The sequence below is a fragment of the Rhinolophus sinicus genome, linkage group LG03 (assembly GCF_036562045.2).
Source record: "Rhinolophus sinicus isolate RSC01 linkage group LG03, ASM3656204v1, whole genome shotgun sequence".
Lineage (NCBI taxonomy): Eukaryota > Metazoa > Chordata > Mammalia > Chiroptera > Rhinolophidae > Rhinolophus > Rhinolophus sinicus.
The window spans coordinates 148,866,326-148,889,664 of record NC_133753.1 but is presented as its reverse complement, the minus strand read 5'-3'; the positions used below and the strand labels follow the sequence as shown (position 1 = coordinate 148,889,664).

Genomic DNA, 23,339 nt, shown 5'->3' with positions numbered 1-23,339 from the left:
ATAGGTATACGTAGGGAACTCAACAATGTGTAAGAAGGGAACTCAACAATGTGTAAGATATGTATAATTTGAGGTCATGACTATTTAATAGCTTCTTTACCAAAAAAGTATTTTCAGATATACTTAGTTTCCCCTAATGAATACTAACAGATACTTTCTCAAAGCAATTATTTTTTTGTATTAGTACCAATTGAAGTTGGACTTGGGGTGGGGAAATACCTCTATGGTGTTTACCTGACAATTGTATTGTCATTTGTTATCCTTGCCTATATTTATATAATACTTGAATCCTGCTATTCAGGCTAGGAAGCTGGAGCCTCCTGGTTTCTTAGTAGGCTATTTCTTATTTTGCTTTGCTAGATTTGAGGGTTTAGGAAATAACTCTTTCTTTCTTATCCCATAATGTTCTGTTACAACTTCGTGAATCCCGGTTTTCACTCTTTCCTGTTAGTTTACTTTATGATAAACATTACCCAATCATAATATGATCCTAGAGTTCCAGGGATCTGTTTTCATTTCCTTTTTTATCATCTCATTTCTGGTGTGTTCTGCCTTAAATTGTTTTTGGAAGGAAGTGACACAAATCTTTACATAGAGTTTTGCTAATATTGACCTGCATTTCTTTTAAGCTGCAAGGACAAAGTTTGTGCTTCTTTCTCTTACTCCATTTACAAACACATACATGCGTGTAAAACAAAACAAAACAAAAAACTATTTTTTTTAATCTCTTAAGTGATGTGGGCATGTGTGGTTTTAATTTTATTGATACTCAGAAAAGTTATTCTGTCTGGTTTTTAAATTCAAATTGGGTGAAAAATGAGGGTTGCCAAAAATAGAGTTAATTACAGTTTTCTAGAACTCTTTCATGGGGGAGTGTTTACATTTTTTAAAAAGAATATATTTTCTTAATTAAGATTATGTTGACCATAATATTTTATAGTCTTTGACAGAGAAAAATTCAAACTTTTAAAGAGGATTTTTTTGTTCTGGGAGACCACTCAAAATAAATGAAATGTATAAATTCATTGAACGTTAGATATATAAACTTTAGGTGCTTCATATTGTTGACTTGGACAGTATTTGTAAAATAGCTATCAAAGACAACAAATAGGTTCAGTTTTAATGCCCACCCTGATTTCTGCTGGAAGGTTATGTTGAAAGTATGAGGGTCAGTGTAGGGTAAGGATGGTGTGATTAATCAGTGATGTCTGCCATGGGCATGATAATGGGGGTGTATAGCACATTACCCATGTATTGTTTTTTTGTTCCCCAGTGGCTTACATTCTTTGCTATCTTAAGTTTTTAGAACATTTTCTTTTTTAAGGTAAAATCATTATAGAACTTGTGTCATTTTTGTATTATTGATTCTATTGAGTGTTTATGTATCTAATTCAGTGTTTTTGTATTCCCAATTCTCAGATTGACTTAACTTGTGAAATTGGCTATAGTTTTTCAAACTAGGTATATCTGGTAAGTCAAACACATTCTTGGGTATATGTTATTTAGAAAATCTAGTTGTTTGGTTGTTTTTCCTTCTTTAATTTCTCGGAATCTATTTTCTGGTCCTTTTTTCTGCAAAATTCCTTTTCCTATCCATTTAAAGATTTCAGCCTAAAGACCACACCTGTTTTTGTTCAAAATGGTTAGTAAATTGTTGAAAGGAGTGGTTTTCTTTTTGTTTGTTTGTTTTTAATAGAGTAGACTATACAAATAGATTGTAAATTTCTCAAGGTTGCTGGCCTTGACGATATCTTAGAAGTCTCTTCTTTGCCACCCCTACTTCAGGGCCACACATCTTGTGAGCACTCTAGTATTAGTGGACAAAGGACATCAGAGGTTTTTGTTGTTGTTTTTTTAGTATTGCAAGAGTTTAAAGAATTTGGAAGAAGTGTTCTTTTAATGTAAAGTTGTGGATAAATAAACTTTTATAAAATGATAAATATAAATTATTCCAGGGACCATGCTATTTAAAAACTAGGAGAAAAAAATCTCTTAAAACTGTAAATAACTTCCTAAATAAGGAGTCTTTATTTGGGGTTGGTGAATTCCCTGTAAATTGAGGGGAGCTATAGATGGAATTTAATGGGCATGTAAAGTTTTATATGCATAAGCATATTTGCATTTTTGGAGAGAAATTATTAAACTCTTAAAGGTGTTTTTCAAAAAGAGCGTTAAAACCACAATTGTAAATTATGTGTTTTGTAAATTAGTACACAGGCTGCTGTGCCTTGTAAACTGTATTGGAGTTTAATTTTTGGAATATACTTATGATTAAATATGGGATTATTAGAAGTACTCCCATATCCTTGTCTTGTTAAATATTGAAGAATTAAACCTTAAGTTTTCTGCTAAAATGTTTTGTTAATGATTCACAAATTTGGTCATCTGACTGGAAATAATAGTTTGTGAGGAGTTACAATTCATACAATACTAATGAGAAATTATTTTTAGATGACACAAGAATTGTATTCTACTTAGGACCTTGAATCAATCTTGAATCCAGTGAAATGTGAAATTTATTATATGGTAGATTAGTCTTGGACTTGTAGACGGGTTTACTGTAAGTAGTGCTATTTACACAGTAGGCACTCAATCCCTGAATGAATCAAGTGCCACCAGGGCCTCTTGGAATGGTTTCAGCAGTAGCCCTGGTTGTTGGTCAGAACTGAGAATCATATTATAGTGTGTGTGCATGGGCGGCCCATATTGTGGCTTACCTTTGATGACTTGGGTTTTGTAAATAGTGATTTCTGTATGTGGATAACTATTCTTGGTAATTCTTTGTGGTCCTTTAGATAATAAACCTTAACTATGATGGTAGGCTTGATTAAAATCTGTAAGTCAGTGTTCACTTTGGAATTGATTGTGTTTATAAAACTGTCCTCAATTTTAACTTCTTTCCAGTTGAAACCACTGTTTGAGAGCATTGCTTATTTCAAAAGTAGCCATGTAAGGCATACAGTAGCCAGAGCCTACCTAGGGTTTGGAGTCAGAAAGACCTGGATTCAAATACAGACTCACCATTTATGTGCCCTGCTTAGTTGTTTAAACTCTTTAAAATGGGGAAATGGAGAAAATACTTAAAAGGTATCTTAAGATTTAATTAAGACAGTATGAAAAAGTGTCTAATAAAGTGGCACTTATAAAGGAGACTTCCAGAAAGTGTTAATGTTCTCTTATTTCATGTAATAAGGATTCTCCAGAGTTTTCAACTCAACACTTCTTTCAGGGAATGTAATATTTATTGGCTACTTAGATATTGGGCGCTTCACATTACCTATCTCCTTTCATCCTCCCCACTATCTTTTGAGCTAAGTGGTGTTTTTACCTATTTTGCTGAAGCAGAAGTTGAGATTTGAAGATGTTACGCAGATTTGACCATTGTTAAACAGCTAAGGAGTGACCAAACTCTTAGATTCAAACCTAGATTTGTCTTAGTCCAAATGTATGCCTTTTCTGTCATACCTGTTTTCCCTGAACACATCGGAAGGGATATCGCTTTCCACTCCCAAGAGTAGAAGAGTGGCAGTATTTTAAAATTCTAGTCAGTTCTATAATGACTTTTAAATTAAAATAACTCTTGTTTTATTTTAAATTAAGTATGATAGGCGCGGTATAGAGTAGTGTCTGCATGTTGTGTTTTACAAGAAAGAGGTTCCCTAGGGGTGCAAGGATGGATTTATGTTAAGAGAAGAGTGCCCAATCACTGTTTTATTTTGTATCTTAAAGTGACTCAGCTATAAACAACTCCTCTTCTGAGGTTATTTAACAGAAGGGGCAAGTAACTTGAAGAAGACTGCTTAGCACCCCTCCTCCCAATTGTGACTTTCCTAATTTTTCTGGAAATCTAAGATTAGTTCTAAAACTCTGGAGCCTTGCTGAAACCCCAACTTAGAGAAGTGACAGTCTTTTAGGAGCCCTAGGATGCTGGTCTTTTATTGGGCCAGGGAGCTATACCCATGATTAGGTATTAATACTGTGTTTCCCTGAAAATAAGACCTAACCAGAAAATAAGCCCTAGCGTGATTTTTCAGCATAACATCCCCTGAACATAAGCCCTAATGCATCTTTTGGAGCAAAAATATAAGACCCGGTTTTATTTTCAGGGAAACACAGTAGTAGAAGCGGGTTCGAGAAGGATATAATATGGTTGCAGTGCATAGAGCTATTCTGCCTGAAAATCCCCATTAAAATAGTGCAAACTGCTATCTTACTGTAAAACAATTAAGGAATAATGAAGCCAAGTTAATTTTGTGGGATTCTTGAGTTATGATGAAAGACTTGAAAGCTGGAAACTGTTAAAATAACAACTTAGATACTAGTCATTTTCTTCAGTCCTGTGCCCAAATAAACTTTTGGCCATGTTTCATATCACCGGAAAAAAGAAATAAGTATAGAAAAAAACATGAATGTATGCCTCTAGAATAGCACTTCTGTAAAGCAGAAATATGGAGTCTGGTGGCAGGACGGCAGCCTTGCTGATAAGTAACTTACATGGTGGTTTTTCTGCTTGGCATTTAACATCACTTGATGCCCAGTCCACCAGATATTTCACAGATATGAAATTGGGCATGTTTCCTCTTTGCTAAAACAAGGTTAACTTTGACAGACACTTTGGTAATGTGAGTAGAAGGGTGTGTGTGTGTGTGCCTTGAAGAGAGAAAGAAAGTGAGTGGGTGGTTTGGTTTGTCAAGCATACCGCTGTATGTTTGAATTCGCAATTTCTACTCCCCAAATCTTGACATGTAACTTTAATCAGTCTCTCACTGTTCTCTATTGCTGCTTTATTTGACCTTCCATTGACTGTAGAATATTGGAAGTGGGACTTGAAAGCATGAGGTGGCCTTCCATTGATGGTTAAATGTATGTGTGCTTATTTTTTTGTGTAATGGGAAGTTGCCCATGGCTCCTTTCACTCTTTGATAGGCCAGAATCTGCTCCCTACGAATCTGACCTGTTCCCTCAGTTGTTGATAGAAAAATTAAATTGCCAGGGTAAGAAACACAGGCAGTGAAGGCTAAATAATAATTCTTGGTGCTATTTATTTTTTTGGTAGAGATGGTGAAGTTCATTTGGCTTTTCAAGCTTCTTTTAGGGGACTGTTAATACCAAGTAGTCTTAACACAGTATCTATGTTATTAAAACTGCACAGGGGCAGAGAAGAATTCATTCAGGAAAAAGTTAGAAAATTTCGTGAGTTTTCTTAAATAGAGGGAATTGTCTTTTTTGTGCTTATCCTTCAGTTTTAAATTTTATATGATTGTAATTGTATATAATAGACTTTTCATTCTGTAGTGTGTGTTTGTAAAATAGGCTATGAAATGGAAAGAGGCCTGGTGGGCTGGACATTTTATAGAGGAGAATGGTCTTAAGAATAAATGTATGAAATTCCTTTAATGATTTGGGATTTTATTGGTAACTTCAAGGTTTGAGGGTGTGATGGCTTGGGGCTTATTCAACAAATATTAGTACATTCAAGGAATGTAAGCACAGGGAGAATACAGTGATAAACCAGGATGGTCATTTTCTTTATGAAAATAAAATTGGCTACCAAGTCCTCTTGTTGATAGGAATTAGTTGAGGCAGGGTATGTTTTATTAATAAGCAGCATATCACTGCAGTCTTTAATAGTACTTAATGGAAAGAAAATTTATTGGACATGGCTCAGGAAAATCTGTTTTCATCCTAATTTTGATACTAGTTGCTGGACTGTAGCTTGTCACTTAATCATCTTTAGGCCCTAATTTCCTATTTGTAAAGTGAGGTTGCAGTGTCCTTTTTAAGGATTTCAGGGTAGTTTAAAGGCATAGTGTGTCAAGGGTTAGAACTTGAGCCACTTGTTTTATGTGCTTGTGTTCAGGTCTCGGTCTCCCTGCAGTAATAGGATTGTGTTTTGTCCTGTTTTTATGTTTGTTTGTTTTTTTGTTCTCCCTTTGTTCATTACCTGTGCTTGTATGCTTTTCCCTATAGTTTCAGTATTAAAACTGCTTTTCCCATCAGTTTTTGAACTTGCTGAAGTTAAACTTACAAAACGAAGGTTGAATTACTAAAATTATTTCTCTAAGCCTTTCTTCCTATTTAGGTGAGCCTCTGTCCTCTTTACTGACACTAATGGAACCATAATTGGAGTGACCCATGTGTAGAAAAGTATGTGAGGTCTAGTTTTCAATAATCACAATAACCTTTATCGAATGCTTCCTGTGAATTAAACACTCTGGGGAGGTCTTTAAATGCATTATCTCAGCATGTAGGTAAGAAGTAAGAGGTAGGGTTCAAGTGAGTTTGAGAACTGGCTCCTCCAGTTGATAGCGTTGTGGGTTTGGGCCTGCCTACTTCTCTCAGTGCCTTAGCTTCCTCATCTGTAAAGTGAGGAGAATAATACTGCTGCTTCATAGAGTGATTTAAAAATAGGCTTTATGTGAAGTACTTAAAATAGTAAACACTTCGTAAATGTTCACTTTTATTTATGTTCATCTTCATATCAACCTAAGAGGTAGGGATTTTGAATTAGAGGAACCGGGTTCAAAGAGATTAAATAAATTTTGTTGAAAAAATACCTGGTATATGAGAACCGGATTCAAATCCAAGCCTGACAGATTCCAGCCTGCTTTCTTAACCACTGGACTATCTTCATCCCTATATAAAGGGAGTGAGGCTGATAAACTTAACCATTGTCAAATTGCAATGCATGGTCACTGTCTCATCACTGAACAACAACATTAGCAGTGGCTGGCTGCTGACTGTTTTTAGAAAACCTTCATTATGTGCGTATACTGTAATCAACAATATTGTCTGTGATTAAGAGAACCTTGTAATCCCAAAGGAGGCCAATTTAAATTTGTGCCTGCATGTATGATACATAACACTCTAATGTGAGACAGAATGCATATGTCTTATATAGACTCATTTATAAAAATACAGTTTTTCTATAACCACAGGAAGAATAAATGTTTATACTGTTGTTTAAATGTTCTGTTGTAAATTCTTATATTAAGCTTGCTAAGGGTGAGTTGGTTTGGACTGTGATAATTTTCCTTGAAAGTCTTCACAGATATATCTTCCTTTAAAGAAAATTAATTTTCTCCCCAAAACGTTTTCTTATACTTTTCCCCCTACAGTAGAACTAGGGAACCTGGTATATTCTAATCTCAGACCTAAAATCTACCTCTTCCTTCTCACTGTCTATTCCCATTTTAAATAATTAGTCCATACCATCAAATAATTAATAATATACTCCCCTGCCCCTCATAATTTTACTTAATTACCTTACTTATTGGTGAACTTTTTCTGGCTAGGCGGGAGAGGAGGGCAATTAAGGATGTTAACTTCTCGTTTTATTTTTATTTGGAAGCCCTGCTTCCTTATGTTTCTTTTATATTAGGTGATATGAATTTTGGTAAATGAAAATGGGGTTGCTAAACGAAAATGTTATGGCAAATAGGGTTTGAAAAATGAAGAATTAACCAAAAACCGACCCCAGAGTGTAGATAAACAATCGGTTGTGCTTAAAAAAATGGATTAAGAGAGAAAGGGGAGTAGAATTAACTTTAGAGTAGCAACATTTAAACTTGAGAAATTCATAGGACTGAATAGCATTCATTATTTTAGTAGAAGGAAATGATATGCCAGCTGACAGTGAAGCCTGTCTAGATGCTTGTAAATAAGTGTGTTATCAAGTCTCTGGTCCCTGGAGGGCCTTGGAGGTGGCTCTTAAGCAGGTTTTACTCTATACATTGAGCTTTGTGAGACCTAAAACTTTAAATAAGACTATTTTATTTGTCTTGGTGGAAATTATCTTAAACGAGATGGATAGAAAATCAGACATTTCTTATCAAAAGTATTCAGCATATTTGTGGGTTTGCTAAATAAAAACTGGAAGGAATTCCAAAATTGGAATTTTATTCTCTTTTCATCTTGTATGACTACACCGTTTCCCACTTAACTCTTCCAGTGTCTTCCTTTTCAGTGAAATATTTCATCATATTTTCAGTCATCCTAGACTTAAAAGATTGGTATCTTTCCCATAAGGAAAAAACAGTAGTCGCGCTATGAGTCATGGGGCAGTGGTTAAGAGCTTCACTTAGGCTGCAGGGGGAAGGTCACACCTTACTTACACCTTTCACCAGCTGCCTAACTTAAGGCAAGTTACTTAGCCTCTGCCTTGGTTTGTTTTTTTCTGTCAAGTGACGTAGTGGTTATATTATGATAGTCCTTTCAAAATCAATTTTTTTGATAAGCTCTTCCATTTTTTTCTATACTCCGCTTCCCTTTTGTTTGTTAGCATCCCAGACAACCTTGATCACAGTTGATTTGTAAATATTCCAATTGAAATAACTATTAAAGAAAACAGTACGCCTTAACCTCCGGAAGCCCTTAGAAATGCCTTCAAGTCTCCTCATCAATCATTTATTCAATAAATTGTTGTTATGCCAGGTGCTAGGCATACCATAGGATACAAAACTGGCCCTTCCCTTGAGTTTCACTACAAATTCTGTTCATTCTTTCTAGTTGAACTTATTCCTTTTTTAAGTCCTGGCATTCCTGACCAGTATTTTCTTTTCTTTTTGTTTTTTTCCTGACCAGTATCTTAATTCTTGAAAAATATTGTATCCTAATATCTTTCATAGCACTTGTACAAATTTACCTGTTGTGGGTAGTCATTTTTGTGAGTTGTTTAAGAAGTCCAACCACCATTTAAAATATTGTCTTCACGGGGGGAAAAAAACAAACTTAAATGTGTCTTTAGGGTACAATATGTTTAATAATTGACTTTTCTTCCCACCTTTATTTCTTTAGTATGTTTTTCGAAGGACCCAGAGTTTTCTTTCTTATGAAGAGAATTTAGGTATTTGCATATGCTGGTTTTTTTACAAGTCAGTTTTTTTGAAAATTAGCATTCATGTTTGGTTGGGAAGGAGTGGAAAATTAATCTGGTCTAAGACAATTGGGCATACCTTTGTTCTCTTTAGTATTATAAATAATGTAATTATTTTTTATTCTATAGATATGATATTTGATATTACCTGGAAGGTCAAGTACTTTGGGGTACAGGGTCTGATGGTTAACGTAGATTTTGCTTTATGTGACCTCTGAATTGTATATATAAATATAGGTGAGCTGGCTAACTGAACCTGTCTCACAATGTTCACTTTCTGAAGTATGAAGCCATTATAGAAAATATGTGCCAAGTCTACTCTAGTCTTTACCAAAGAATGGCACTGTTACTGCAAATGGCATTTTCTGGAGATAATCCTAAACCCCTTTTCTAGATTAACGACTTGAAAAGTATAGCAGGGCTGGATATACTGAAATGCCTTTAGGGTCAAGTAGCCATCATGGAAAATGCGATGGAATAATTGATACAGGGCGGATTGCAACACATCACGGTGGGGCCACAGGTCATGGTTTTTGGAGATACAGTTTTTGAGTTTTTATTAATTGTTGGTTTTTATCAGTTTCCTATGTGATACATGAATAGGTTGTTTTTTGAAACTAGTGCTTGATTCTGTGTGTGTTTGTGTGTGTGTCCCTGGAGTCTTAAGATATTAAGTGAAGTATTACTCTCCTACCCTGGGCTCATTCATCCCTCATCCCAAAGCTCTACTCCTGCATTTCCAACTTTTCCTTTGCATCTGGATGTCCTGCTGTTTTCCTATTCATTCCATTTATCCAGAGCGCATCCTCCACCTGCCATCCCTGCGCTGGTCTGTGGTTCTATCTGGAGCAGCCATTTTTAGTTCGGAGTCTTTGCTATTTTCCTGGAAGTGCTTCACTCCCATCTATTCTCAGAACTATTCAGTTCTTCCAAATCTGGTGTTTGTTGGTTCCAGGAAGCCATTGATTATGACACATGATCAATTTTGCAATGGTTTTTTTCACTGTAGGCAAAGAAAAACTGTTTATGTACGTGTTTGCTTGTAAATACATACCAATTCAGAAATGTTAAATACGAATTTTGTAACGGAAGAACTCTGGGATCACTCATGCATTAGTTACTGCTTTCCCATGTTGCTCCTGCAGCCATTTTAGTTTAATCTCTCACTGTTTCATCCCTAGGCTGGTTTTAGTTTTCCTCCAGTGTCTTGAAATGTAGACTTTCTATACCTTGCTCCCAAACTATTTTAAAGCATTGCTTTTCACACTTTCATTCCTATCTGGTCATGCGCGCGCACGCACACACACACCCATACGCAATGAACTCTTCCATTCCTGTAGACAGTGTCCAAATTCCTGGAATTCAGAGTTATCCATATTTTGGTTAGCCTGCCACTCTTCACTCTTTCTCTTCTCTACATGATCCTTTCATTATTCCAGCCAAGCTCTTTCACCCATTATTCACTGGACTCACCATACACATGCTGCATTTTACATGACTCTCCCTCCACTGCCCCAATGTCTTGCCCCCCCCCCCTTTTTTTTTTTTGCTTGTCTAAGTTCCACCTTTCTTTCCAGGACCAGATTAAATGCCTCCTCCCCCCCCCCCCCATAGAAAGTCATTTCTCACCTCTATGAAAAATTAGAAGAATTTCTGTCAGAAATTCAGAGATAAGAGAGCTCTCATTACATACACATCACGTCATTCATCCATAACTGCTGCCCTGTGTTTTTCTCTTAATGGACCTTTCCTGCCCTTTTAAAATACATTATAAGTTTGCAGGACACAAAGATGGATTTTTGTTGTTGTTTTCTAATGCCTCAAATCCCTCAGTGCTTTTTTACATAGTAGGTGTTCAGTAGGTATTCCTTGATCTGTTTTAAAGTTTATTTCTATACCTGTCATGTTTGCAGCTAACATTTTTAACTAAACGCATGTACTTCCCCAGGAGTAAAATGAAGTCAAATTATGATGAAGTAAAGAATCTGAAACTCAATTTTTGAAGTATCAGAGTTAGTCATTACTGTCAGTAGCCCGTATACTTTCTAAAATTAGATTTTAGCATAATTAACAAATAACCGTTATTAACAAATAAGCAATGCTTAACCAAAATAATAAAAATAATTTAACAGTTTTACAAAACAGTATCAGAGTTGAGCAGTGTATTTTGTGAATGTGGAAAATTTGCGTGACACTGGTCCTTACTAGTCAGTCGAGGAGACAAACCTGATAGATCTAAAGGGCCCCAGATCCAGTTTCATTGCTAGGATAGGCCTCTCCCATTTGAGCCGCCCCAGAGCTAGTCCTGAGTTACCCCTTTTCATAAGCAGAGAATTATTGTATATCTTAATCATTTAATGATGAAGATATTACTTGAGGATTTTCTGTTGTTTCTTAAACATCTTCCTAATTAAGCAAAAAATAAGGAAGCATTCAGTCTTGGGTTTGACAAATTAGAGTAGGGAAGAAAGTTATGAAACTATGTGCAAGAGTTTAGCTTCTAAATTTTATGTCTAGGACAGCAAAAATTATTCCAAGATCCTCAAGGATAGTAGAAGTCATACTATTCTGAAGTCAGAGAGATGACCCTTGAACTGATGGGCAGGGGACAGGATGGAGACTCCATAATTAAACACAGTAGTTCCTCTCTCCTCCTATATTTGTAATTGGTTACTGGGTTAGAAACCAAATTGAATAGCACTGGGGAAAGGAGTAAGTCACACAGGGTGATTTTGTAGTTTTTTCTGTTCCAGTGATTATTGGGTCATGAAAAATAAATTTTTTAACTGTTGTCACTGACTTCTTTTAAGAACCTGATAAAAGTTGTGGGTCCTTGCCCTAGAGAAATTTTGCAGTTAGCAGAGCTTTGTTTCAAATACCCATAATTGAGGCTCGTGGGTTGAGGAGCCTCATTCTTACCAGGATTGGATTGGGGAGGCAGGAAAAAAAAGGTATCCCTTAGGAAAACTAGACAGAAAGAAGGGAAAGGCAGAAGTGTTCTACTTATTAGGTCAATATATTTAATTCATGTTTCATACAATTCTTCATTTCTTTTAAGTGAATCAATAGAGCAGAATAACTTTCCAAAGTTTCATGAGAGATGTGTCAGCTTTTGCAGCAGAAATAATTTTACTCTTTACTTTCTAGGCCTGTTCCCTGGCTGTCCTTCCTTTCCTCTGCAAATATGAATTGTGCATCTTTATATTGTGTTTTTTGTACTTGAGCCCTTGTGAAATCATCCTTTGCAGGCATGTTGTATTCTCATTCAGAGCCATTTACATTCTGACTCAGTTTGTGTCCATCAGTGAGTCTTTTCAAATTCAGCAAACCTGCATTTTCCACATTTTAAATTCAGGCATTCTCTATATACCCCAAACTTCCTTAATTCTAAACAATCCAACTTTCTTTCCAGATTCTTTCTACTCTTTGTGTGTGTGCATTATTCATAGCATGTTGCACATAGTTGCCTGCAAGTGTTGGCAGCCCAGTTTATTCCCCAGATTTAGTCAGTATTGGTTAGCAAAATAGAAAATTAAATTATTTCAACAGGTTAGTGGTTATGTTCTTTTACCAATTGAACTTTTTTTACCATGGATTATAAGAAATGGTTTAGACTGAAGTCTAATGCTTAGTAAACTGCATCTTTTGACGTTTTAAAATGCATTTCCTTTACTTTAGGATTATTTACAAATACTTTGATTAAAATAGATTGCCAATTGAAGCTAAAATTGGTTTTAAGGTAATCTAATGTTGGAAAAACATGAAACTTTATAGCAAAGAAGACAAATTAATAAATTAGCAGTGTTAGGTGAGATGCCTTGGGCTTCTCTGCAAGAGTATTAAGTTTAGTTGCTGCATAATTGCTTTGTAAAGTACTGTTCTGTTTGAGGATAAAAGGCATGTGGGAAATAATATACAAATACGTTAATATTTAAATAGAATAACTGATTTTCTTTCTTATTGATTGCACATAGCTGTGTAGAGTGGTATTGTGACTTAATTAATAAGCATATAATGACTTAATGTTTTTGTGTTGACAGAAAATAGTATCTAAACTGTTTGGTGCATTACATTTACTTTAGTATCTGTAAGAAGATCTCAAAGAAGCCTAGTGTGTAAGGATTGTCTTACTGTTGAATCGTGGCATTTAATCACTTGTAAATGACTCGGGGGAACTTTATTATTGAAAGATGTTGCTAGTGTTTTGTGTTTTTTTCCATTCTTTTAACAGTTTTGCTATTCCTAAAACTTGGTAGAAAATCATCTCAAAGAAAGTGTTCCATTTGCAAGTGGAAGGGCTTCTATGAATGTACATTTTCTTGTAAGGAGAGAATTATTGCCTTTAAAATTGTAAAAGGATAGTTTATAATTTAGTGTAAAGGCTACCAACATGGCCTTTTTTTTTTTTTTTTTTTTTAAAGTTTTCTTGGTCTATCCTTCCTTAATCTGGTTATTATGTTTCTGATATGCTGCAGTCTTGAGGTGGTAAAATTATGGAAATGAATACCTTTACCACCAGTTAAAATTGATTTCTGGGATTTGAGAAGAGTGCTGTCATTTGAAATTGGTCACTCACACAGCTGCTGTTACTTTCATAATCCTCCTTTGCAATTGATTCAACACATGATTTATCTACTTACGAATAATAGGTAGGTGAGCACAGAAAGAGAAGCATGTATTGTTTTCTTACTTCTCATACCTTATCTTTTGGAAAAGGTGTGTGTAATTTTGGATATCATGGTAAAGGGGATAATTCAAACTTCCTTTTTTGATGTGTAAGCCAGAATACCTGTGGGGTGGGGAAGTGGAGAAGGAATAGAGTATAAAACCTTCCTTAAGAGACACAGATAGCCAACAGGCACATGAAAAGATGTTCAACATCACTAATTATTAGGGATAATCAAATGAAACCCGCAATGACATATCACCTCACACCTGTTAGAATGGTTATTATCAAGAAGATAAAAAATAACAAGTGTTGAAGAGGTGGGGAAAAGGGAACCCCTCATACTCTGTTGGGTCAGATCGTAAATTGGTGCAGCCACTATGGAAAACAGTATGGAAGTTCCTCAAAATATTAAGAATAGAGCTATCATATGATTAAGCAATTCCTCTTCTGGGTATGTATCTGAAGAATATGAAAACACTAATTCAAAAAGATATATGTACCCCTTTGTTCATTGCAGCATTATTTATCATAGCTAAGATATAGAAACAACCCAAGTGTCCATTGATAGAATTGACAAAATGGATAAAGATGTGTATACAGTTGACCCTTGAACAACACAGGTTTGAACTGTGTGGGTTCACTTATACAAGGATGTTTTTCAATAAATGTACAGTCGGCCCTCCGTATCCCTGGGTTTCAAATCTGTGGATTCAAACAACCACAGATCAAAAACAGTATTTTTGATCTGAGGTTGGGAATCTGTGTATATGAAGGACCAACTTAAGTTACACATGGATTTTCAGCTGCTCAGCAGGTCAGTGCCTAACCCTCACATTGATCAGGGGTCAACTGTATATACAGTGGAATATTAGCCATAAAAAAGATGAAATACTTCCATTTACAACAACATGGATGGATCTTGAGGATATTATGCTGAGTGAGATAAGTCAGATGGAAAAGGACAAAAACCACATGGTTTCATTCATATGTTGAATATAAAACAAAAAGAGTTAAAACAAAACAAAAACAAACTCATACACAATAGACTGGTGGTTACCAGAGAGGTGAGAGGAGGGCGAAATGGGTAAAAGGAGTCAAATATATGGTGACAGACGGAAACTGGACTTTTGGTTGTGAACACTCTATAGTGTATATAGATATTGAATTACAATTTGTACACCTGAAACTTATATAAGGTTATTAACCAATGTTACGCCAATTTAAAAAAAAAAACTTTCCTTTTAAAATATGTATGTGTTTACTTGATGGATCATGATTGAAAAAAATGTAAATGAAACGTAAATCTTCTCTCCCTCCACCCTCATTCCTGTCTGTGGTTCCCTTTCTCAGGGGTAACAACCTGTAAGAGTTTCTTGTGTATCTTCCAGAATCTATCACTTATGCAAAGATATATATAGGACATATATACTCCCTACTTTTTAAACAACTCAAATGGTAGCATACTATATACTCTGGTATACATCTTGGGTTTTTTTCTGTTAACAGGCTGTATTTCTTTTAAGGGCTAAATAATACTCCATGAAATGAACTTGTTTTGATGCATAGGTTTTCTTCTTGATGTTTTGTTTTTGCTGTTAAAATAGCGTATCTTGGGCCTGCACGGTGGCTCAGGCAGTTAGAGCTCCATGCTCCTAACTCCGAAGGCTGCCGGTTCAATTCCCACATGGGCCAGTGGGCTCTCAACCACAAGTTGCCAGTTCAATTCCTCGAGTCCTGCAAGGGATGGTGGGCTCCACCCCCTGCAACTAAGATTGAACACAGCACCTTGAGCTGAGCTGCCGCTGAGCTCCCAGATGGCTCAGTTGGTTGGACCGCATCCTCTCAACCACAAGGTTGCCAGATTCAACTCCCGCAAGGGATGGTGGGCTGTACCCCCTGCAACTAGAAACGGCAACTGGACCTGGAGCTGAGCTGCGCCCTCCACAACTAAGACTGAAAGGACAACAACTTGAAGCTAACAGCACCTTCCACAACTAAGACTGAAAGGACAACAACTTGACTTGGGGAAAAAAAAAAAAAGCAAGAGCTAATGAATGTGAAAATACTAAAAAGGCTCTAAATAAATGTTAGCTGAATACAAACAAAATTAAAAAAAAAAAAGCATATCTTTTCCTACAAGTGAAGTATTCCTATAGGATACATTTTTATAAGAGGAATTGCTGGATCAAAGAAAATGTGCATTCTGTTTAAATTGCTTTCTGTTTTTACGTCCTTTTCACCATAAAACTGTATTTTCAAAACCTTTTTTATCTTATCCATGAAAAGTTTTAGTTTGTAATTTATTTTGCAGTTATCTTATGAGTGAATCTTCATTTGTTCTGGAGTAATTTCTATGAACCCATTCCATTCTTTATCAGGTTTTGATCGTGTTGTTTGGTTACAGAAATTGTCTATTTGTTGCAAGTATTTTTCCCTTTTTCATGTTTCTTGATTTTATTTTTTATGCCTTTGTAGCCATTTTAAAGATTTTGTAGCAGAGTTTATTAGTCTTTTTTTATAGTTTCCGGATTTTGCGTCATGCTTTAAAAGTCACCCCCTACCCCCACCGTTACGAGATTATTTAAAGCAAAAACACCCTCATTTCTTCTCGTACTTGTATTATTTTGTTATTTGCATTTAAATTGTTGATCCAGCTGGAATTTATTTTGGTGTCAGGAATAAATAAGTTAGGGATCCATCTTATTTTTCCTGATGAAATGACAGTTATCACAAACACAGTTTCTTGAATGATTCAGACTTATTGTGCAGTACATTTTCATATATCTGTATTCTTTCTCAATGTGAACTTTAAGTTGGCCTTATTCCATAAAAAATATCAAGAGGCTATTTAGTACTGTGTGAAATTTATAGATTAATTTAGTAAGGATTGATATTTTTATTATTAGTCTTTGTTTTTTTTACATCATATTTTGGTCCCTTTTAATATTTTCTTTACATGGCTCTTAATAGATTTGTGTTTATTCCTAAATATTTTTCTCTTTTTGTTGCTATTGTAAATGGAATCCTTGCTGATTGTTGGTTGTATTTACTATAAAAGGGCTGTTGGTTTCTGTATAGAAATTATAACTGCTTATTGAATTCTATTTTTATTGCAGTTTTTCAGTTTATTCTAAATTAGATGCTTAATTGCCAGTTTTTAAATTAATAGGCAGAATTCTGTCAAAAGAACTAGACTATCTTCATGATCATTTCATTGTTTTTTTGTAGGAGTAAAAGGCCAAGTTATAATTTAAAGAAATAAGTATAAGCGTGTCATAATGAAGAGTGTTAATTTGATGACTTTAATGGCTGTTGCCTTTAAACATCCAACTTCATTGAATGGCCCATGTACTGAGGATAATAAGACGCTGACCAGTGCTGGAGATACTGGTTTCCCCCAAAATAAGACCTAGCCAGACCATCAGCTCTCATGCGCCTTTTGGAGCAAAAATTAATATAAGACCCAGTATTATATTATATTATATTAAACCTGGTCTTACAGTAAAATAAGGCCCAGTCTTATATAAGATCCAGTCTTATATCATAGTAAGATAAGACGGGGTCTTATATTATTTTTTGCTCCAAAAGACACATTAGAGCTGATGGTCCAGCTAGGTCTTATTTTCAGGGAAACATGGTAAGACCAGACTGACTTTGTCACTCTGTACCTGTCTTCTAAAGATGAAGGTCAGGCCGGCCCAGTGGCTCAAGCGGTTAGAGCTCCACGCTCCTAACTCCGAAGGCCAGTGGGCTCTCAATCACAAGGTAGCCGGTTCAACTCCTGGGGTCCCGCAAGGGATGGTGGGCTCCGCCCCCTGCAACGGTTGTCGGTGGGCCGCTCATAGCAGCTCATGACAGCTCTTGCCGTGCCAGCCGCTCATGCTGGCTGCCGGCCGCTCAGGGCAGCACTCGGCAGCACATGGCCGCTCAGGGCCGCTCACCACAGCACATAGCAGCTCACGCTGAACTCCCGCTGCTCACAGCAGCCCAGCTCCAGGGAGAGCCATTGTTCACAATCTTAGCTGTAGAGGGTGCAGCTCACTGGCCCAGGTGGGAATCGAACCGGTGACCTTGGAGTTAGGAGAGGGCACTCCAACCATCTGAGCCACGGGGGGGGGGGGGGGGGGCACACTTTTTTTTTTTTTTTTGCATGTAGATACATGTCCAGTTGATTCCGCACCATTTGTTGAAGACTAGCCTTTTTCCGTTGAATTGTTTGTTCCTTTGACAAATGATTACTTGATTATTTGTGTGGGTTTATTTGGACTCTATTCTATTGATCTATTAGTTTTCTTACCAATACTATACTGACTTGATTACTGTAGCTTTATAGTAACTAATAAAATTGGATAATGTCAGTCTTCTCTGTTCTTCAATATCCTGTTGTCTATTCTGGGTCTTTTGCCTTTTCATGTAAACTTTAGAATCAGTTTGTCGATACTCAAATAGTAACTTTGAGATTTTGATTGGCATTGCATTGAGTCTATAGATCAAGTTGGGAAGAACTGCCATCTTGACAATATCGAGTCTTCCAATTGATATCTATATATATATGGAATATCTCTCCATATAGTTAGATCTTTGATTTCTTTTATGAGGGTTGTATACTTTTCTTAGTATAGACCTTGTACATATATTGGATTTACCCATAAATAATTATTTATTTTTTTCTGCCTACTAATATAAATGGTGTTTGAAGGATTTTTTGGACCACATAGACTATGGTGTCATCTGTGAACAGAAACAGTTTTATTTCTTCCTTCTAAATCTGTATACTTTCCCCTCCTTTTCTTGTCTTATTGTAGCTAGGACTTCCAGTGTAGTCTAAAATAGGAGTGCTGAGAGGGGACATCCTTGCCTTGTTCCTCATTTTAGCAGGAAAGTATCTTGTTGCTCGCAATTAGCGTTTCCAGGTGGGAATTCCCGCCAATTCTCAGGAAATTTTTTCACTTTCCCATTCCAGAATCCCGAGATATAAACTGTTTTCTGTTCTCCATGATGAATCGTTTCCACAAATTGACGGCTGATATTACCAACCACCTGTGTTCAAGGAGCCGATTTTCCTGATTTCCCGACCATCTTTTCTCGGGATTTGGGAATGGGAAAGTGAAAATAATTCCTGAGAAAACCCTACTCACAATTATGTATGATGTTGGCTCTAAGGTTTTTGTTGATGTTCTATATCAAGTTAGAAACTTGCCCTGAATTCCTAGTTTGTTGAGTTTTTATCGTGAATGGGTGTTGGAGTTTATGAAATGCTTTTCCTGCACCTGTTGATATGATTATATGATTTTTCTTCTTTAGCTTGTTGATATGATGGATTACATTAATGGATTTTTGAGTATTGAACCAATCTTGCATATCCAAAATAAATCACATCTGGTTGCTGATATATAATTCTTTTTATACACTGTGGGATGTGGTTTGTTAGTATTTTGTTGAGGTTTTTTCCATCTGTGTTCGCAAGAGATGTTGCTTTGTAGTTGTCTTGTAATATCTTTGGTTTTGGTATTAGGCCAATGCTGGCCTCGTGGAATGAGTATTCCCTCTCTTTCTGTTTACTTGAAGAGATTGTAGAAAATAGGCATAATTTTTTCCTTAAATGTTTGGTGGAATTCACCTGGGCCTGATGCTCTCTATTTTGGAAGGTTATTAATTATTGATTCAATTTCTTGAATATATTTAGTCTTATTCAGATTATTTATTTTTGACTTTTATTAGATGAATTATTTAGGGAATTGGTCCATTTCACCTAAGTTGTCAAATTTGTGGGCATGGAGTTTTTCATAATATTCCTTTATTACTCTTTTCATGTCCATGGGATCAGTAGTGGTGTCCTGTTTTTCATGTCGGATATTATTAATAATTTGTGTCTTCTTTCTCTCTTTTTTGTTAACCATGCTAGAGTTTTATTGATCTTTTCAAAAAGCTAGACTTTTTTGGTTCTATTGATTTTTTTTCTTTTTCTCTATTGATTTCCCTTTTTCAATTTCATTGATTTATGTGCTGATTTTTATTTCATTCTCTTCCACTTTCTTTGAATTTAGTTTTCTCATTTTCTAGTTTCTTAAGGTGAAAGATCAGATTTTTTATTTTAAGCATTTCTGATGTATGCATTCTGTGCTATAATTTTTCCTCTAAGCACTGCTTTTACTAAATCCCAAAGTTTCTGAAAAGTTGTGTTTTAATTTTCATTTGGTTGAAAATATTTTAAACTTTCTCTTTACTTTTTCTTTGACCCATGTATTATTTAAAAGTGTGTTGTTTAATCTCCAGGTATTTGGGGGCATTCCAGCAATCTTTATTAATGATTTCTAGTGTAATTCCATTGTAGTCTTGAGAGCATATTTTGTATAATTGTTCTTTTAAATTTTTTAAAGTGTGTTATGGCCCATAACATGGTCTCTTTTGGTGGATGTTCCATGTGAGTCTGAGAAGAATATGTATTCTGTTATTGGATGAAATAATTAATAGATATCAGTTATATCCAGGTGATTGATGATGCTGTTCAGTTCAACTTTGCCCTTATTGATTTTCTGCCTGTTGGACTGTCCATTACTGATTGGAGGGTCTTGGTGTCTGACTATAATAGTGGCTTCATCGTTTTCTCGTTGCAGTTATGTCAGTGTTCACCTCAGGTATTTTGATGCTCTGTTACTAGGCACATATACATTAAGGATTAATATGTCTTCTTGGAGAATTAGCCCTTTTATTATTACATAATGCTCCTCTTTATCCTGATAATTTTCCTTGCTCTGAAGTTGGCTTTGTATGAAATTAATATAGCTATTCCAGTTTCTTTTGATAAGTATTAGCATGGTATATCTTTCTCCATCCCTTTACTTTTAATCTATCTGTGTCTTTATATTTAAAGTGAGTTTCTTCTAGATAGCATATATTTGGATCTTGTTTTTTTATCTGACCTGACAGTTTCTTTTAATTGGTATATTTAGATTACTGGTATTTAAAGTGATTATTGATACAGTTGAATTAAAATCTGCCATATTTTTTACTATTTTCTATTCATCGCCTTGTTTTTTGTCTTTCACTCTTTTTCTGCCTTTGGTTTTAATTGAGCATTTTATATTATTTTATTTTTTCTCAATTAGCATATCAGTTATACTTTTTAAACTTTTTTAGTGGTTGCCCTTGAGTTTGCAACTAATCCAAGCTTTCTTTCAAATATGTAGTGCCTGGTACCTTATAACAGGGTATTCCAGATTCTTCCCTCTTGTTCCTTTTAATGTTGCTGTCACTCATTTCACTTTATCAATAAGCTATAATCATTTAATACGTTATGGCTACTATTTTGAACAAACTGTTATGTTAGATCAATTAAGAATAATAAGAAGATATGCTATTTTATCTTCATTTGTTTCTTCTCTAACTTTCTTCCTTTATTATTTAGATCTAGGTTTCTGACCTATATCATTTTCCTTCTTTCTGACAAATTTAATATTTCTTGCAAGACAGGTCTATGACATCAAATTCCCTCGATTTTTGTTTGCCCGAGGAAGTCTTTATGTCTCCTTCAATTTGAAGGTAATTTCACTGGATACAAAATTGTAGGTTATTGGGGTTTTTTTCTTTTAAATTCTTTAATTATTTCACTCTATTCTTTCATGGTTTCTAAAGAGAGGGTTTATGTACAAAGTGTGACAATTAAGTTCATGAACTCATCCTAGAAAAAGTGCCACATACTTCATTGCTGAATATCATTATGGTCACCTTCAGAGTACTCACTCCCCTTGGGAAGTTATGCACCCACACCAGTGCCTAGTCCACCCTTCAAAGCAATTTTGGAACTCTTTTTCTGGAATGGCCATCAGAGCTGTTGTTGTATTACCCTTGATGTCCTGAATATCATCATAATGTCTTGCTTTCAATATTTCCTTTATCTTCAGGTCAAAAAGGAAGTCACTGGGTGCCAGATTACGTGAGTAGGGAGGATGTTTCAATACAGTTATTTGTTTACTGGCTAAAAAGTCCCTCACAGACAGTGCTGTATGAGCCAGTGCATTGTCATTTTGCAAGAGCCATGAATTGGTGAAAAGTTCAGGTTGTTTTCGTCAAACTTTTTCACTCTTCATCTTTTTTTCGTTTAGCCTTTTCAGCACTTGCAAATAGTAAACTTGGTTAACTGTCCATTTGGTATAAATTCATAATGAATAATTCCTCTGATATTAAAAAAGGTTAGCAACATCGTTTTGACTTTGATTTGGACTGATGGAACTTTTTTGGTCGTGGAAAACTGGCTGATGTCCAGTGTGCACTTTGATGCTTTGTTTCGGGGTTGTATTGATATACCCATGTTTCATCACCAATGATAACACGGCCCAAAACATCATCTTGCCTCTCCAAAAGGTCTTGGCAAACTTCGACTCTTCTTTGCTTTTGTTCATTGGTGAGCTCCTTTGGGACCATTTTTGCACACACCTTTCTCATGCCAAGATTTTCAGTTAAGATTTTCTTGTTTCTCTATTGATGTTTACTTGGTCTGCTATGCTTCTCCCAGTCAGCTGATGATTTTGATGCACAATTCTAAGAATTTTTGCAATGTTTTCATCAGTTCTGCTCATTACTGCCTGCCCTGACCTCTCTTCATCAGTGATGCGTCTCGCTCCTCAGAAAAATGTTTAATCCATTTGTACACTTCATTTTCTTCATGGCATTATCCCCATAAACTTGGGCTAACACGTCCCTGATTTCACTTCCACTCTTGCCAAATTTAACAAGAAATTTAATGTTTGTTCGTTGCTCTAATTCAAGCTCAGACTTTCTCGTGACGTTACACAAAAACACGCAACAACACTAATGAACGCCACTCAGCAAGACACCACCACATGTCGGCATGAACACAGCTGTGAGACAGTGATATACTAAGGTTATGAAACCTTACCGAGCTGTTTGTACAGTGTTTGGTGGCAAATTCGTGAACTTAGTTGTCAGGCCTCATACTTCTCATCCTTTCAGAGGCAATTGTCTAATGCTTTTTGGATAGCCTGTTCTTTTATATTCTTTTTCTCTTTGCATTCAGTTGACATTCCTTCGATTCAAGCTCACTCACTAATTTTTTTCCTTTGGTTGTTTTCAGTCTGATGATAAGCCCATCAAAAGCATTTAAAAATTTTTGTTAGTATTTTTGATTTCTAGTGTATCCTTTTGATTATTTTGTAGTATTTCCAACTCTGCTTACGTTACCTATCTGTTTTTCATGTTGTCTATTTTTTCCATGAGATCTTTTAGCATATTAATCATAGTTTTAAGTTCCCAGTCTGATAATTCCCACATCCCTGCTATATCTCAGTCTGGTTCTGATGCTTGCTGTCTCTTCAAACTGTTTTTAATATGCCTTGAAATTTTTTATTGAAAACTTTACATGATGTATTAGGTTAAAGGAGCTGAAGTAAATATGCCTTTAATGTGAGGTGTTTTTTTTTTTTGGTTTAGCTAGAGTTTAGACTGTTATTTTAGGTAGTAGCTGTATGTGTCAGAGGCTGAAATTTCCTCTGGTGGCTTTGTTTTTGTCTCCCCTGTTATTTTGGATTTCCCTAGTTCTAAAATAAGCTCAAAGATATGCAGTTTTTTCCTTTTTATTCCCCTGTTATACAGGAGCCCTACTGATCTAGTAAGGTATTAGGGGCTGAGGAAGTACTAATTATAGATCTTTGATTAGGTGTGGGGACAGAGCCAGGAGTGCAGTTTCCACGCTCTCGCCGTCACGTGGAAAGGTGCTCACTTGGGTAGTAAATGGCCATCAACTGTGGCTAGTTGGCCGTCAGCTGTAACCAGTGA

The 23,339-nt window shown here is 35.7% G+C and overlaps 1 protein-coding gene across 1 annotated transcript in view; it reads left to right on the top strand.

Annotated features, from left to right (window-relative positions):
* Positions 1 to 23,339, top strand: part of JMY (junction mediating and regulatory protein, p53 cofactor) — an 85,353-nt gene that overhangs the window by 2,394 nt on the left and 59,620 nt on the right. The gene's annotated exons all lie outside the window — the stretch shown is intronic.